Source organism: Sprattus sprattus (assembly GCF_963457725.1).
Source record: "Sprattus sprattus genome assembly, chromosome: 14".
Taxonomy (NCBI): Eukaryota; Metazoa; Chordata; class Actinopteri; order Clupeiformes; family Clupeidae; genus Sprattus; species Sprattus sprattus.
The window spans coordinates 18,211,386-18,228,058 of NC_137912.1; the positions used below are offsets into that span (position 1 = coordinate 18,211,386).

A 16,673-nucleotide genomic window follows, 5' to 3' on the forward strand; every position below is an offset into this window, starting at 1 on the left:
TCTCTCTCTCTCTCTCTCTCTCTCTCTCTCTCTCTCTCTCTCTCTCTCGCTCTCTCTCTCTCTCTCTCGCTCTCTCTCTCCTACGTGTCATCTGTGTTTTCTCAAGAATGCATTACGAACCAGATGGACGCATTTAAAAACTGAAGGCAAAACTGTTCATTATAGTGAAATTCAATTGATACAGACACATCAAATGTTTTACCTATATGATCACAGATCTCGGATTTCTCCTAAAAGAATCCCTCTCCAGCATTCTAACAAGAGAACACCCCACACAATGTAAAACTAATATAGATGTAGGCTATAAAATGGTTTATAGAGACTCTCATATACTACTTCTTTGGTTTCTCAAGAATTGTCCGATTAATGTAGGCTTAGCATTTTATGATCAGCAGATGGACCTTCTCCGATTGGACGCAGATGTTGCCTCAAATCTCAGTGGTGATATTAACCATCCTACTCCACGTTATAAGTTACCCTTTTTCCTCTAAAATTGAATTCCAAGGGTTTATTGTCTGTTTCAGCGCTGTGCTATATGTCAAGGCTGTTTACAGTGAAAAGCTCAAGAGATGCTCTTGGAAAATGTTCTCGAAATCCTTCACAGTGTACTTACAAACACAGCGCAGAGAACCCGATGGCCTCCATATTGTTTCTATAGACTTACGAGAACCAGGCCACGGTGATGACAGTGTGAACGTAGGGTGGATAAATCATCCCTGTTATTGGCCAGTTCCCTGAGTCGAGCTGATGAACTGTCTAAAGGTGTTGCGAATCGAGTCCAGTCATCGCTTCGTCCATCGCCTCTGCGACTCTTAGTTCTCCAAGGCTCATCTGTCGAGTGTCTGCCGTTCGTACTGTCCTCTCGTCTTTGTCTCATTCTGTCTCTATCTCCCCCTGGTCTGATTATTGTTTCCTTTACAACGGCTCTGCCAAGCATTCATATTCGGGTCAGTTACGAGAGACTCTAGGCCGGTGGTGACAAGGTTGTTTTGGGACATGCCCAGGGGGGACATCTCTGATATGAGACAGTTTGCTGAGTCAGAGTCCCCCCCACCCCTCCAGCCTTCTCCTACAGTCGGTGGTTAAAGTACTTCATCAGCGTTTTGCCCTCGGATCACTCGACTGGCTCTCTGTTGTTAGTGGACCTCACCCTCCACAGGAATCCCATCCCATGAGCTCAGGGTGATGGAGTCAAGGGCTCTCCACCCACTAAATGCTAACAGACACTAGCCCTGGTTCTGCTGATAGCATTTATTGGATTGGCTGTGGAAATGGTGGCTTCTTCTAGCAATTTGATTGGCTACCACAGTTCCTCCACTGAATACCACATGTTATTGGTTGTTTGGTTGGCTTTCACCCTTCCACAACTGTGTCTGATTGGTTACTGATATTCCACAACTCCACACTAACACATGTTATTGGTTGTCACTGTTTTTCAACTCTGTCTGATTGTAATCCCCAGTGACCTAAGGGGGATATCCTGTGTCTAGGGGGTCATAGGGGGATTTGGGTATCCCTAAGATGCAGGTCACCTAGAAATGACAATGAATGAGCCACATGGCATATCGCTATTGTTACTGACACACTCCTTTAACACTGCAAACACTTAGTGGTGAGGGTATGTCCTTGTTTGGTTGTAAGTTAATTTAATGACGCATGATTCATTGTCACAAACTGCACCGGTTCGAAGAGTCACAGCAACCCATAGTGAACTTGGAAACACCCTCAACATTATGTTTTGGGAGCTCTCTCCTGAGGAAACTGTGTACTAGGAGTTAAGGGAGCATTAACTGTACACCCTCCCTCACAAACATTGATCCCAATCAGCCACAACCAAAACCCTTTTGGGATTATCTCGGAATGGCAGTTCCTGGATTCCGGTGCGTCCCTGCAAAAACCTGTTTTCGTATCTACAGAGACCAGAGAGGAGCAGAGGTCAGCCAGACAATGGCTGACTCATGAATAGATCTGGGCCAGCTCTGGACCAGATCAGGCTGCTCTCGCTCAGCCACTGTTGGGTCAGCTCTGCACAGAGCCCTGCAGGCCCGGTCCTTAGCCTGCTTACCGTAGGGCATCCGAGCAGAGCCTCACCAAACAGAGTGAGGAGAAAGTGGCTTACTTTAATCCGGGGGCCTCTTTGATGTCTGACGAGATGTTTGAACACGTTAGACTACGGCTACCGCTACAAGGGTCGGAGAGGAGGGAGAGCAAAGCTTTCTGGGAACTCACCATTCGAAATCTGCATCTGCAAGTGACTATGTGTGACCGTGTGTGACCGTGTGTGTGTGTGTGTGTGTGTGTGTGTGTGTGTGTGTGTGTCTGTCTGTGTGCACAAAAAAAGGATGTTCATTTGTGAGTGTATCCATCCACCAAAGTCAATAAGCCAATGGGGGTGATAGGTAGTGTATGTGCGAGTGTGTTGTGTTTTCTGTGTAAAAATGTGTGTGCATGTGTGTGCATGTATCCTCAAAAGAGAAGAAGTCAGTTGGGATGATCAGAACACACTGTATGTGTGTGTGTGTATTGGGAGAGGGGGATATTACAAAACAAGCATTGTTCAGTGTGTCATTCCATAAGTGTGGGTGTGGACCTGAAGCTCACCAAATTAAAGTGACAGTCAGCAATGACTGATACCTGCTTCATACTCACTCAATCTCAGTCTTACTCAGCGTTCATGCGAACAATGACACGAGTGTGATTCTTCTTGTGTGAACACATCGCCTCCTCTTCCACAGGCATTGTTCATCATGCACTGAAGCATCTTCCCTGAATCATTGGGTTATGAACTCCAGTCTGGCGACGCCGCCCATAACATAAACACGTCTAGGGTTTTGCTAGTTGCCAATATCAATTGAAACAATAATAAAAGATGCCCAAATGTGAAAAGTGGAAGACCTAAGAAGGGGCTCCAGATCACAACGTGGAACTCTTGCACAACGGTAAGCACGATGGCCTTCCAATCGTACCACAATGAATCCTTCGCCATCAGCCTTGCTTCAGGACCTCATCAAGCTAGCCCGACAGGTAACCAAGCTAGCCTGACAGGTAACCAAGCTAGCCCCACAGGTAACCAAGCTATAACCGACAGGTAACCAAGCCATACCCGACAGGTAACCAAGCTATACCCGACAGGTAACCAAGCTAGCCCGACTGGTAACCAAGAAGGAAGCTGGTACCCCTTCTGGATGAGGTATGTTTGTGAACGTTTTTTACTGTCTAACCACAGTACAAGTCAGCCTAAGGCAACATACCCTAACAGTAGCCAATGACCAAATATGTTCAAAAGCTTTCATCGATAATTGTGCCAATATGAGGTCATTCTTTACTGGCGTTACTGTAAACCAGGGCATATTACACAGACAAACATCTGACCTCATGATGCAAATATAGCCCAGGCGAGGGCCTCCTGGGGCGAGCTCTCATTTGACCCTTTGTAAACACACCGTGTCCAGAACTGTTGCATTACCATAGAAACGCATCAAAAAGGTTTGTACCATCGTGTCCCATCGCTTACATCAGCTTTTACCGCTCACTATGATTTTGCCTGAAGGTAAACTACTCAAGGTCTGCAAAGAGAACAGAAAGACCAATAACCAAAGACCAAGACCTCCCACCTTGCAACCCCAGCACACACACATGCAAGGACACTGACGCGCACACATGCTCATACCAAATACATACACACACACAACCTCAAAAACACTGCATTCTGTCTTTCTGATTTCTTTGATTTCCAGACTTCTGTAATAATTGTCCCTGCTTATATTATGATGATTGTACACATGCACACACATACACACACAGGGGTACCCACAGGATTCTCGTTCATTAAAATGCACACTAGACAAAGTTTTGCAACTATAGAGTATGCCAAGCACAACCTAAGTGTCAGCAGCTCATTTTCAGTAAACATAGAGAAACCATCTCCTTTCGTAAACAGAAGTGAATGAGAGCATCTGAAGCACAGAACAATGTGACTGCACTGCGAAACAACCCACATTTAAAAAGAAATCGGTTGGAACGTAAACTTATTATATAACTAGTTTATTGTAGTTTGAGGACTACTACAGCCAAGACATGGTTTGCCACACATTTTGCTGTAGTTCTGAGTTAATGAACTCAGCCATAGACCTTCTGTAAAAAAAAATTTCGTTCTATTTCAGATCACTCCGATGCCAGCTAGCTAACTTGCAAGCACTGAACCAAATGACGTTGGGCTAGCATCCACGGATTTTCAAAACCGATTTGAAGGAAAGAATAAACGTTGATCAGATAAAGACTGAAGCAAATGTGTTTCTTGGTCGCTAGCTCATTACGTGCACCAACAGAATGGCCTAACCCAACCCTGGTTTAAAAGAATGAAACTAGGCCTACCTTACAATGAAAGATTAACTCTCATGGTCCCTGTCCCCATACTCTCTCAAAACTCTCTCCATATCGATTTCAAATTCTATTAATACTCATTAAAGACAATTATATTATTAAAGCCAATGTATGTCATACTGATCCTCAGGTATGTCTTAAAATGTCTCAAACGGCTGAATGACCTTTCTGCTGAGGCAGTTGACACAGGCATCATCTGTAGAACTTCAGTTATAGTGTAAATATTTGGGAACATGTGCATTGTCTCTTTCAGGATGGTGCACAGATGATCAGAGTCAGTCCCCTGCAGTGATGCTGTGTTGCTCCAGCTCAAGTTGAAGCTCCACATCTGCCAAGTCCAGACTGGGCATCAGTATGCTAACTCAGCGAGTTAGGCTCCAAGGACAAAGTTCAATTAAACTCTTCTAATTTTTTGGTATTTGAAATATTTACTTTCACAATTTTACATTTCCCTTACTCCAATTACGCTTCATGTTCACCACTGCCTTGTGTGCAACAAATCAAAACAAAACTGTCAGCCCGCTAGGGTACATATTGTGCATATTTTGCATGCTGGTGGGGGCACCACTGCACACACACACACACACACACACACACACACACACACACACACCTACAAACAGACACACACAGTTCAGAACTACAAAGGCCAAAAACGTCCAATGTGCTGTTAATGTATTATGTGAGATAGAGAGTTAAAGAAGATAGAAAGAGAATGCCTAACAAGTACTAGATCCTTCTGCCTGACTAATTTGATTCACTGAAGAGTTGTCTTTTGTGCTGATTGTCATCCAAATGATCATTGTTTTAAGTGGTAGACGAACAACAAAGAACAACAGTGCCCTGTACTGTTTCGTAATTCAGGACACTGGCTCTATTGTTTTGGCATACACAGGATCGGAATCCTTACCAAATCCACCAAGACACAACAATATCCTGTACATGAATTGAATGCAGAATCTGGAAGTTGAAATTATACACATACAATAGACATGGCAATTAAAACCCCCCATGAGAGTAAAAAAATGACTGGGGCTGAACTCTCTGAGAGGCATTCTTCCTTGGGACACTTTATGAATAGAAACAGTTTCACTGTAACTTGAACACTCCAAAGCACGTTTGCCATTTCTTATTGAATTGGGTTACTTTGTACACCTTGTGTAAGTTAAATCCTGTCATGAATCGCTTAGTGGAGGTATTCTCATTTCTCATAAGGTATTACGCCTGCCTTTAAGTGTTTGAACAGACAGCGCCCCTTTTCGCCAAGATTAACATTTCATATGATCGCTTCTGACAGCAGAGTTTCTTGCAGAGGCCCCGAGAAGGATAACCAAAAAAGGGCATTTCTGCAAGTGAGTTTTGGCCGCTCTCTCGACTTTTCAAAGCTTATAATGTGTTGGTATTTGTAGTTCCTCTTTTTTTGCAATCTGATGGATGGTTACTTTAATTGGTCGGAGAAATTCCAGACATGCTTTTTCTGTGTGTGTTGGGGTGGGGGGGTTGGGGGGGGGGGGGGGGAGTAGATGGATGGTGGTGGTGATGGTGGAGGGGGGGGGGCGGGGGTAGAGGGATGGTGGAGGGGATGGTGGAGGGAGGGAGGGGGGGCACTGTCGTTTTTTGAAGCAACCATTGGCTGATGCTTGGAATAGACAAAGGACAATGCGTAGAGGTTGCCAGCTGCATACACTGAGGAGATGTACTCGATAATTTTTTAAAAAGGGAGGAGCTTACAACATTGTGTGCTGTTATTGAATAGCCACTGTAGTATTTCAACCTCTGACTCCGGGCTGGTTAGCGACTCGTCTGGCTCATCTGTTGATTTGCGACCTCGCCTAAAAGAATACTTTATCAGTCATCTTTGCAGGTAAGAGTTTCGCTGAAGTAATGGACCCTGTTTGCGCTACTTTAGATAACAACTTTGATGAATGGTGTACTCGCCTATGTCTCGTACCTACTTTAAAACTGTTGCGTATTTAAGCCAGTTGCACTGCTATTTGAATGGCAGTTATATAGTTAGAAAAAGTCGATCGTCTTATTATGATAATGGGCATTCCTTTTGCATCCTGGCTGCAATTTTAATCTTAAAAAAAATATATGGTTCGGTGTTGTTCGAAAATTGTGATCCACTCAAGACATGTAATAACGGTAACTCAATAACTTGAAATAGTTGGCTTTGCGCAATATCCTATGCCACTGTCTTTATCCTGAACCAACATATCTGTCGGTCGTGGAATTTCTTGTCCCGAGGAGTGTACCCTCGTCTTTCCCTGTCCAGATTCTTATCGAACAAGTACGGGCAGGGGCGTGCACTGCTCCCGTCCTGTAGACATTAGATCTCAGCAAAACTCCCCAAAGCCTCTTGAAGCCTTTCTATGTTTGAACACTTGCTTACCTTCCTAATGTGATACTCAAGCGACTGGTATATGTGTTGTTCCAGTGTACGATGCATACCTATTCAGTAGTTTGACGAATACTGTAATGCCCTACTCATGACCTATCCTTTTTTGAAGATATCCTGTGTGTGTGTGTGTGTGTGTGTGTGTGTGTGTGTGTGTGTGTGTGTGAAGTGAACCCTTAACGCCATTCAACAGTTCTGGCAGCGTCATGACATTAGTAAAATGAGCTTCAGTAGCATCTTCTAACTGGATATGGTGTTGGTTCTGGCTCGGTTGTCTCCCCTCGCTCGGTTCCCAAAATATTTGCGGTGAGTGGTCGCCAGCCAGTGACATACTTACACAGTTTAATCTCTCTCTGTTGTGGGATCGTGAAGGAAGAGTTGGTGCGTGTGTGTGGGAGGGGGGGGGGGGGGGGGGCAGCTTTGGTAAATTAATTCTGTCTGGTGCGCTGTGCCGCGCGCTTCAGTATTGGGTAAAAGGTAGCCAACGGATTGACCGACGCCAGCTCTCATCCCGGCAGCCAAGGTTTCGCGGGACCAGCCACACAGGGTCTTTAAGGCAACGTGAGGTATTAAAACAGCAACGGTCAGTGATATCATTAATCACCACGCGAAGGCCCCAGTCTGGTTTTCTTTGGCTCTGCTGTAAGAGGCTTTCAGTGACTAAATAAATGTAGTCTCTCTCTCTCTCTCTCTCTCTCTCTCTCTCTCTCTCTCCCTTTGTCTGTTTGTCTGTCTGTCTCTCTCTCTCACACACACACACACACACACACACAGACACACACAGACACACACACTGTCAATCCCTCTCTTTCTGTCCCCCTCCCATCTCCCTATCATCTTGTCTCCTTCTGAGCCTGTCTCATAAAACTAACCAACAAAATCAACCAAAATCACAGTTGTTTCACCCCATGACCAAAATAGACAAAAAAAAACACAGTCATGGCATGTAACAGTAGATCAAAGAAATTGTGATGAACTGTCCCCCGTTCTGGCATAGCACCTTGAGGCATGTGGTTCCAGCGCCGATGCACAGCTTGCGCGGCGGCCCGTTCTGGTATTAGATGACAGAGCAGGTATTGAATAGGGGCCGAGTAGACAGTAGGAGAGGGAGCTCGGAGCGATCGGAGTTAGACAGCCCCAGTAATTGGCCATGAAACCGTATCTGATAGTGCCTCAGTGTTGTGAAAATATGAGGGGAATGCCCCGACCTTATAAGGAACAGATTGAACTTAGTGACTGATGATTGGAATAGCCTTTGGAATGCATAACAGGGTAGGGTTTTTTTTTTTTTTTTACTCCCCCCCTTTTCTCTTTTTTTTCTTCTCCCCCTCTCGTCTTCTTTTTTTTTACCCCCTTTTTCAATGTTTTGGTTTTGAAGTCTGTGTATGTGGTGTGTGTGCGCGCAAGTGTGTGTGAGTCTGTGTGCATGTTCGAGAAGGCAGTTGCAGGATGTAGGAAACACTGCCCTCTGCTTCCGGACTCTGACGGCCTTCTCGCTGGAGCCCAGTGGTTGTCAGATCAGGGTGGGGGCAGGAGTTGCCGTGGGGTGGTTCAAGCCTTTCAGACTGGACCTACAGCTCCCACTGACTCGAAGGAGTAGGTGGGGTATGAGGTATCCAGAGTGGAGTTGGGAGGAGAAGCTGCACCAACACCCTAATAGTTACAGTAAAGGTGAAGCACTGGAGAATGTACTATAAAATTCAAAGCAAATGGGGGAAAAAGCAGAGGAAAGGAGAAAGAGCAGAGAAAATATAGATATATATATATAAGTGTATACATGGACTCAGGTATCAGTATGGGCCATTGGGCTTCGATACTCATCCTCCTCAGGATCCTGAGTCAGGTCAAAAGCATAGAGGCCTACAAGCAGGAGAACACCCAGAGAGCCAGGGAGTAGTGGATTCAGGTATGGACCTGGCCTTGATATGCACCAAATTCCCACCAGATTCGGACCACATCTGTTTTAGTGTCAGATGTTAACAGCCTTACTGCTGTATGGCTTCACCAGAACCCATACATGCACACACACACACACACACACACACACACACACACACACACACACACACACACACACACACACACACACACACACACACACACACACACACACACACACACTACTGCGCTACCATCAACCAATACTTGAGTGGAATTTCCGTGGTTAGAAGAGCCCTTGGAAATACCCGCGATGCCAAAGACGACATCTTTGAACTGAGGCCTGGGAGCACCAGAGCAAATAGACACACCCACACACACCCACACACCCACACACACACACACACACACACACACACACACACACACACACACACACACACACACACACCTCCCCCTCCGGCTTTTCAGCAAGAGGTCTGGGGGCTGGCAAGATGGTGGCCATGGAAGAAGAAAAAGAGTGTCTTGTTTATTCTGAGGGCCGTGTTATGAAATGTTCAATTAACTTCAAGTTAGAGTGATTGACAGGAGAGAGGAGGCGAGGCTAACCTCAGAGGCCCGTTCGCCCCAGAGAGAGACTCAGCCGTACGGCAGCTCCGCTGCTCTCTCTCTCCTTCCCACTCTCTCTCCTCTCCTTTCCTTTCCACTGCTCTCTCCCTCCTTCTGCTTTGAATTTTATAGCATGTAATTTGAATGTGCTGTGTCCAGAACCACACGACCCGGTTTGGCTGTGTAACTCCGCAAGCCCAGAGCCTTCTTTGGAGGCACCGGAGCTCTTCTGCTGAGCTCGTTGCCGGTGACTACTGAGCCGAAATGGCAAAGTCCGGCATGCCTTAGCCATGAAGTAAGGACGGCGCGAAACTGGAGATTTTGTTTATTTAGGTCCACGCAAATATGCAATAAGTGGCATACAGATGTTTTGTTAGCGATGTATAAATCTAGAATTCCATGCTACTCTCTCTCTCTCCCTTTCTTTCCCTCGCTCTCTCTCACAGAAAGGAAACTCTCCAATGGCAGGAACCCATTTTGTAATCTGACTTCATATTTCTGTTTGTTGTTCTTCATTCGTTTTTTTTTTGGTTCACTTTAAACCAGGCAGGTTTTTTGCAGTGGAAAAGTCAGACGCTAGAACACTAAAGCCAGGCCAGAGCTCATATTCCTCTGATCTCAGCCTGCTGTGGAGGTCTGTGGATTTTTTTTTTTCATTTTTTGTTCCTCAGGAGTGATGAAAAATACTCTCACTTTATGAGCGGGTGCGTCGTTCTGTGCCGTGGTTAAGCTCCGAAGACCTGACACATTGACTGGCACATGTTATTCTTCGTAATCTCTCACAGACGCGGGGCCCCGTTTGAAGTCAGGTGGGCGGGCAGGCAGGCTCTTCGGCCTGCCGTGGTAATTGCCTGATTGCTCTCCTGACACGTGCTCTGGGATGGGCTGCTCAGAGTGGGGGGGTTAATGGTGTTATGAGAAAGAAATTGTCAATTGAAACCTGTGACTCTTTAGGTTTTGAGTTGGACTCACAGGCCACCCCCAGTCCTCTAAGCCTCAGAGAGGCCCAACAAGGGAGCAAGTGTGTGTGTCTGTGTGTGTTTTGTGTCTATAGAGTGTCATACACCAATGTTCATCTGCTAACCCCCCAAGCTCAAACTTTTATGTCGTCATCCAAAAGTGTCACAACGCAGGGCTACAGTCATTACTCAGGGTTTTTGGTGAGTGTGTGTGTGTGTGTGTGTTTGTGTGTGTGTGTGTGGGGGGGGGCGTTTGGGGAGTGTGGCGCTGGACAGAGGAGCCTTCTCATGGCCGCCAGGCATCGCCTCATCTGATAAAACAAGCACAGGAAATGTCTTCGTGAGCCCATTTGCTCTGTGTTTTCTCCCAGAGGGATCACATGCCCCTAGCCTCCACTCAGGAGGAGAGGAGAGAGAGAGACCGAGAGAGAGACCGAGAGAAAGAGAGAAGGAGAGAGAAAAATACTGGAGGAGAGAGACATACAGGAGGAGAGGAGAGAGACAGAAGAGAGAGAGAGAAAGAGGGAGAGAGAAAGACAGGAGAGAGAGTGAAAGAGAGACACACAGGAGAGGAGAGCTTGATAAGAGAGGAAAGAGAGAGAGAGGAGAGGGAGAGAGCGCTACATTCCTTCTCCTCCCTGACACTCTCTCTGGCTCCACAGTGCTAAACAAACATGGGTAAGCAACAGAACTCAGAGAGATTCAGGTTGCTTGCTTTATATCCAGCTTTGCAATTCTCCAATTCATGTGAGACAGGAGAGGCTAGACAAGTCATGCCAGATAGATAGTGTAGGTACGATAGGCACCACTCCCACACGGACGGCACTAATTAATGTAGCTACCTGACCTTGTGCCAAATAAATGTGGGTACAGTTGTGCTTAAATTTGTGTTTGAGTGCCTCCAGTGTGCGCACATTAAGTGTCCCACTTGCACGTATGTGCACGGTCGTTAACACACGTGTTGGGTCAGAACGAAACATCATGTTACGCAGGAACTTTTGTGTTTTCTCCCTGTGTGTGTGGCTATGTTTAAGGCCAATTCAAAGTGTACATCAGTTTAGCGGTGTGGCAAAGCCTTGAAAACCAATTGACAAAAGTAATGCTTAGTCCTATGCTTAGCCATGAAGTGATTATGCTACGCTAGCTATGTAGGCCCAGTTATGTTACCAGTCCTTGCTAGCATGTTGTTCTGGCGGCTCGATTAATCGTGATGAGCCAGGCTTGAAAGAGTTTGTGGTTCTGAGGCTGGTTGCACTCAGTGCTGTGCTGTGGTCCGATGTTGGAGGAAACTGGCAGCTCCTTTGTTCCTCTTACAGAGCTTGCTGGGCGTCTTTGTGCTTTCTCGCCTTGTTGCTCCCTTTGCTTGTGAGTTTAACTTAGCTAGCAGGCTTCCTGTTGCAGATGCTTGTGCTAAACCTATTTATTTGGTTGGCAGTGCATCCTTAGCACAACAAGGAATTAGGCAGGAACTCGTGTCGCTGCTGCGAGAGGAGATTGGTGTGTCTGCCCTGAGCAGACTACACAATGGAGGGGACCTCTGCACGGAGGTGTGAGCTTGAGAGCAGTGTCTTTAGTAGGTAAGAGGAAGAGCCGGAGAGAGTGAACCATAGGCAACTTAGGGTTTTGTTCATCAGGTCAGGGGGGCATAGTCCAGGTAATGAAAGGCTGCAGTTACACTGATTGATTGGAGAGGTGCCGACTGTGTGCGTAATGGATTACATTTCACAGTGAAAGTTTAGTTTATATCACATGATGAACGAATTCCAAATGAACCTCCAGTCAATATATAGATGCTGTATTGATCCTGGAGGGAACCGGGGGGCTGGTATTACAGGTCAGGTAGTTGATTGGTGACGTTGAGGTGACCTGAACTTCTCAGACTAGTGAGAAATGCACAGGTCAGTAGTGGAGGAGGTCAGAGGGCGAGCTCAGCCACCAGGTCATGTTTGTATATTCACCGAGACGATTGCCTGTGATTTTCCAAGAGTAAATAATGATGAGGAGGGAGGGGGTCTGAAGAGGGGGGGCTCTTGACGCCAGTGATTAGCGTATACTTAGCTTGTATGGGTTGCAACGAACCATCCCAGGTAAGGAAGTGTGCTCTGAAGAAATGTCTAAATACAGCACCTTTCTCTCAGTCTGGCTGGCCCCTACCACTTTCTTTTATACAATTTCACACACACACAGAGAGAGAGAGAGAGAGAGAGAGAGAGAGAGAGAGAGAGAGAGAGACAGACACACGCTTCACATAAAACACCTTGGTATGCAATATAAATGGAGATGAATCATTGTGAGTGTCTTAATGAATCACTTGTTCATTAAGACTTTAAGACAGATAGGGAGTGTTTGGACTTGAAAAGTCTGACTGAGTCAGTCCGGACTGTAGGAGAACTACATTATGTCATTCACATTACTGGTCAACAGGGAGACTGTTAGTTAGTCAGACACGCACATCTGCTTCTGAAGGAGTGCTCTATCAGAGTTAGTTATCTAAATGTAAATCACAAATCTCTCTCTCTCTTTCTCCCTCTCTCTATTTCTCTCGTTCTCTCTCTCTCTCTCACTCTCTCTATCTCTCTCTCTCTCTCTCTGTCCTGGGGACAATTTGGTGTGTATATTTCCAGTCCTGCACAGCACCTCATTCTGGGTGTGTGTTAGCTTGAGTGTGTTAGTGTGCTTCCAATCCTGTTGAACTAGCAGCACTAACTGCTTTAAAGCAGGGTTCTAATGCTGATTTAGACCCTCTCTGCTGATGCAATTCATATACACATGTTCGTGTTAGTGAATGCATTTGCAGTGAGGCAAGGCTAGCATGAACGTCTTTTTTTCTTCATTCCACTTTGCGTATTACTGCCTCATTAAGGCAAGTGGGCGGGAGTATTTCGGTTGTAGGAAGATATGGGGGTTGTAAATTGAATCAGCCTTAATGTGGAGATCACTGAGCTGACATGGCAGATGCACGAAACATGAGCACACTACCCAGGTAATGATGGTGTTGGACTTCGTGTGTGTGTGTGTGTGTGTGTTGGGGTGTGATCATAGATTTGGAGGCACGGTATATTCACGGTACATTCAAATAGCCATAAGTCTGGCTGGTAGCTCATCGCTTAATTTGACTCTCAAATACAGGCAGGTTCAGCACTCTACTGTGGTGTCTTCTGTCAGTTTCACTAGAGTGGTGTGGTTACACGCACACACACACACGCACACAGACACACACACACACACACACACACACACACACACACACACACACACACACACACACACACCTTTATCTGCTGAAGTCAGACATTCAGTATGAATGGTGATGAAGCATTGTAAATCACTTTATGAATCACTTATACACACATACACATGCAGTTCTTTCTGAAAAGGTTCAATATTGTCTTATGATCTGTCCTCCATCACTCCTTTCACTATTTACACACACACACACACACACACACACACACACACACACACACACACACACACACACACACACACAGTCCTATGGGCTCAACAGAGATGGCCTGGCATATGGAGATCAGTGTCACTGGCACAAGACGCCAGGCTTGCCAGCCATGTTATAACCGTCTGTCACACCAGAAGCGCGTGCCTCTAAACAATGACAGGACCAGCCAGAGTGCCAACCTGCTTGTTTGTTCTGCCCACAGCACAACAGCTAGCTGGCGCTAGCAGGTCGTTAAAGGCAGTAATTAGCATTACATTACTGCTGCTGTTTGCTGTTAGTTCATGTACCCACATGAACACACTATAAAGTGTGACTTGACAGGAGAATGGAGCAGCCACCACTGTATAGAGGCTGCATTGAAGACTTTGTTTGTGTGTGTGCATGTGTGTGTCAGCGTGAGTGTTGTTATGGCTTGGGGGGGACTTATCAAATGTGTGTACTTGCAGTCACGCATGCTTGAAGCCATCAGAATTAGCCAGGTTTATTTTGTGATTGTTTATTTTGTGCATGGTTCTTTTCTTCATTGTGTGTGAGTGTAATATGCTGTCAAAGTCAAAGTGGCAGTCTGAGTAGTAAAGTATCTTAACCTGTTAGGCTAATTATATTTCTTAAGAACTTAAGAGAACACAGACAAACAACGGCTGCATTAGAATAAGAACAACAGACGCTTTCACTGGCCATGTCAGCCTGGCAGCGATGGCTTGTGGGGTGCAGAGGGTGCCTGTTCACCGTGACAACACCCCCCCCCCCCCCCCCCCCCAGCCCCCCACCCCCTCCTATCCTTACCCCAGCCCCAGCCCCAGCCAGACCACCTGGGTTATAATGATCCCCTATTAGTTCAGGTTAGATTTAATGGGCAGTAATGGTATACCACCAACCACACACACAGACACACACACACACACACACACACACACACACAGACACACACTCACTTATGTACACACACTGGCACACACACACACACACACACACACACACACTCACTCACTACTTAAAGGAGTTCAAGCCCTATTGGAAATGAAACCCCAGTCAGTCAGGCCCTGTGTAAACACCACGGTCCAGTGAAAGGCCATTTGTGCGCAGCAGAGGTGAGATGTCACAGGTGGAACAGCCGCGCATGGAAAGGTAGATGCCTGTCGTCTTCTGGGTACATCTCTTAGGGGGCCAGTGTAGGTTCTCTCTCTCTCTTTTTTCTCTCTTACTCTCATTCAGTCTCCCTCGCTCTTTCTCTTTATTTTTGGAATAGCGTTCGTCGTGCAGGGGCTTTGTGGGCTAAACTTATTTCCACTTTAGCCATTAGCTAAAACAGGAGAAAGAGAGAGAGCCCCCTTAGGGCAACCTGGGATCTCTTACATAGCACACACTCCTCAATTATGTACAATTTCATGCTTGGCTAAGGTTCTGGTGGCCAATAAATGTCTGTATTATACCATAAAAATACCACATATTAGTTGTTCAAGCTGTTATTAATTACGGCTCCAGCACTAAAAATGTGCATTAAGACCGTTATATAACAACACTCAGCCATGGGAAGGCAAATAAGTCATAGCAATTATTTTACATACAACATTTACACTTCTGTAAAATGATAAACTTTGCAACTGAATTGTGCAATTGGTCATCAAAATCTGTAAGAAAAGAAAAAAGAAAAAAAGAAAGAAAGACTAAACAAGGCTCTGTTATAAAGTTGTCAAACTCATCCATGTCAGTATATGAGAAAGATGAGGACATTTGGTTTCTTGAGGATTTCTTGGCAGGAAAGTCCTCAGTTTCCTGATAGACAAAAGGGTCTAGACATGTACACATCACTCATACGAGCAGTGTGTTCTTAGTGAGTGTGCTTACTTGACTTAAGCCAAAATGGCCACAGGTATTCTTTGTTTACTAGAAAGTCTTAACCCAAGGGAAGTGATTTATAACTTTTTGGTCGCTAGGCAGCAAAGCACTATAGATGTTGCTATACACTATATGATGTCTCACAAATAAGCCACAGAATTTACCGAGGTGAAATCATTCTCTCTCTCAAAGGGGTCGTATTAACATGGCCGTCCTCTCTCTCAAAGGGGTTGTATTAACATGACCGTAATGCAAAACATTTTTGCCAAAGTGTAAAAAGAATACAACTTGCAAAAAGTCTCTCTCTCTCTCTCTTTCTCTCTCTTTCTCTGTCTGTCCATCTCTTCCTCCTCCTTCTCCTCCTGCCCTAGAAGTTTGGGTGAGGGCTCAAGCCACACTGGAGGAGATTGGCTTGCTGCCACACTGATAATAACAGCCAGCAGAAATATGCACAAAAAATGAGATGTGCTAGGGCAACCGTGAGCTTGGAGGCTCCTGTAAGCTATCCCCACTCCTGAAGGAATGTGTTCTTCTGAGACGGGGGGGGGGGGGGGGGGGGGGGGGGGCTGGGGGAGGTAGAGGGAGGAGAAGAGAGGGAGAGAGAAGGAGAGAGCTAGAGACCGCCGCAGAGAGAGAGAAAGACAAGAAAAAGAGGTTCAGAGACAAATATATAGAAAAAGAGTGGGATTCAGAAGGACCTTGGAGAGAAAGAATGGAAGAGAAAGAGAATGCCTAAGAGGTTCAACTTTAGGTTCATATTTATAAATGCATTGAAAGCCACAACTGTCTACTAAGTGAACACACTTCACCATGAAACCTGGTGAAAATGTTTGCGCCCGCTGTGCTATTGGTCGCGGTGCAAGTCAAGTGTGAGTCTGCTGGCCCTTGGCTAGTTAGCTCGGTAGCTTTACACATAAAAACTCCATAATGCCCCTTTAAGCTTCTGGAAGATTCTCCTTTCTTTCTGCTATGGCCTGGGCAACCCTGGTGGGTGAGACTCAACACTTGGCACTCGGCTCAGGAGAGGCAGTGATCCACGCACACTGGGTGTTAATGGCCCAGGAAGCGTTCTGCTTTCTCTGGGTGCGATGACAGCCGACAAGCCTTAACCAGTCATCCCGTATGTTATTTTGGGAGTGAGTCTCACCAC

General features: G+C 45.9%; 1 protein-coding gene across 3 annotated transcripts in view; it reads left to right on the forward strand.

The window, feature by feature from the left end:
- Positions 1–6,113: 6,113 nt before the first annotated feature.
- The window catches only part of cald1a (caldesmon 1a), a 56,317-nt gene continuing 45,757 nt past the window's right edge, over positions 6,114–16,673 (forward strand). For 2 of the 3 annotated variants that reach the window (XM_080850922.1, XM_080850924.1), the window contains exons 1-2: positions 6,114–6,247; positions 9,815–9,902. The gene's annotated coding sequence lies outside the window, so the exon portion shown is untranslated. The remainder of the gene's footprint in view (positions 6,248–9,814; positions 9,903–16,673) is intronic. The other variant, XM_080850921.1, reaches the window with a different exon arrangement.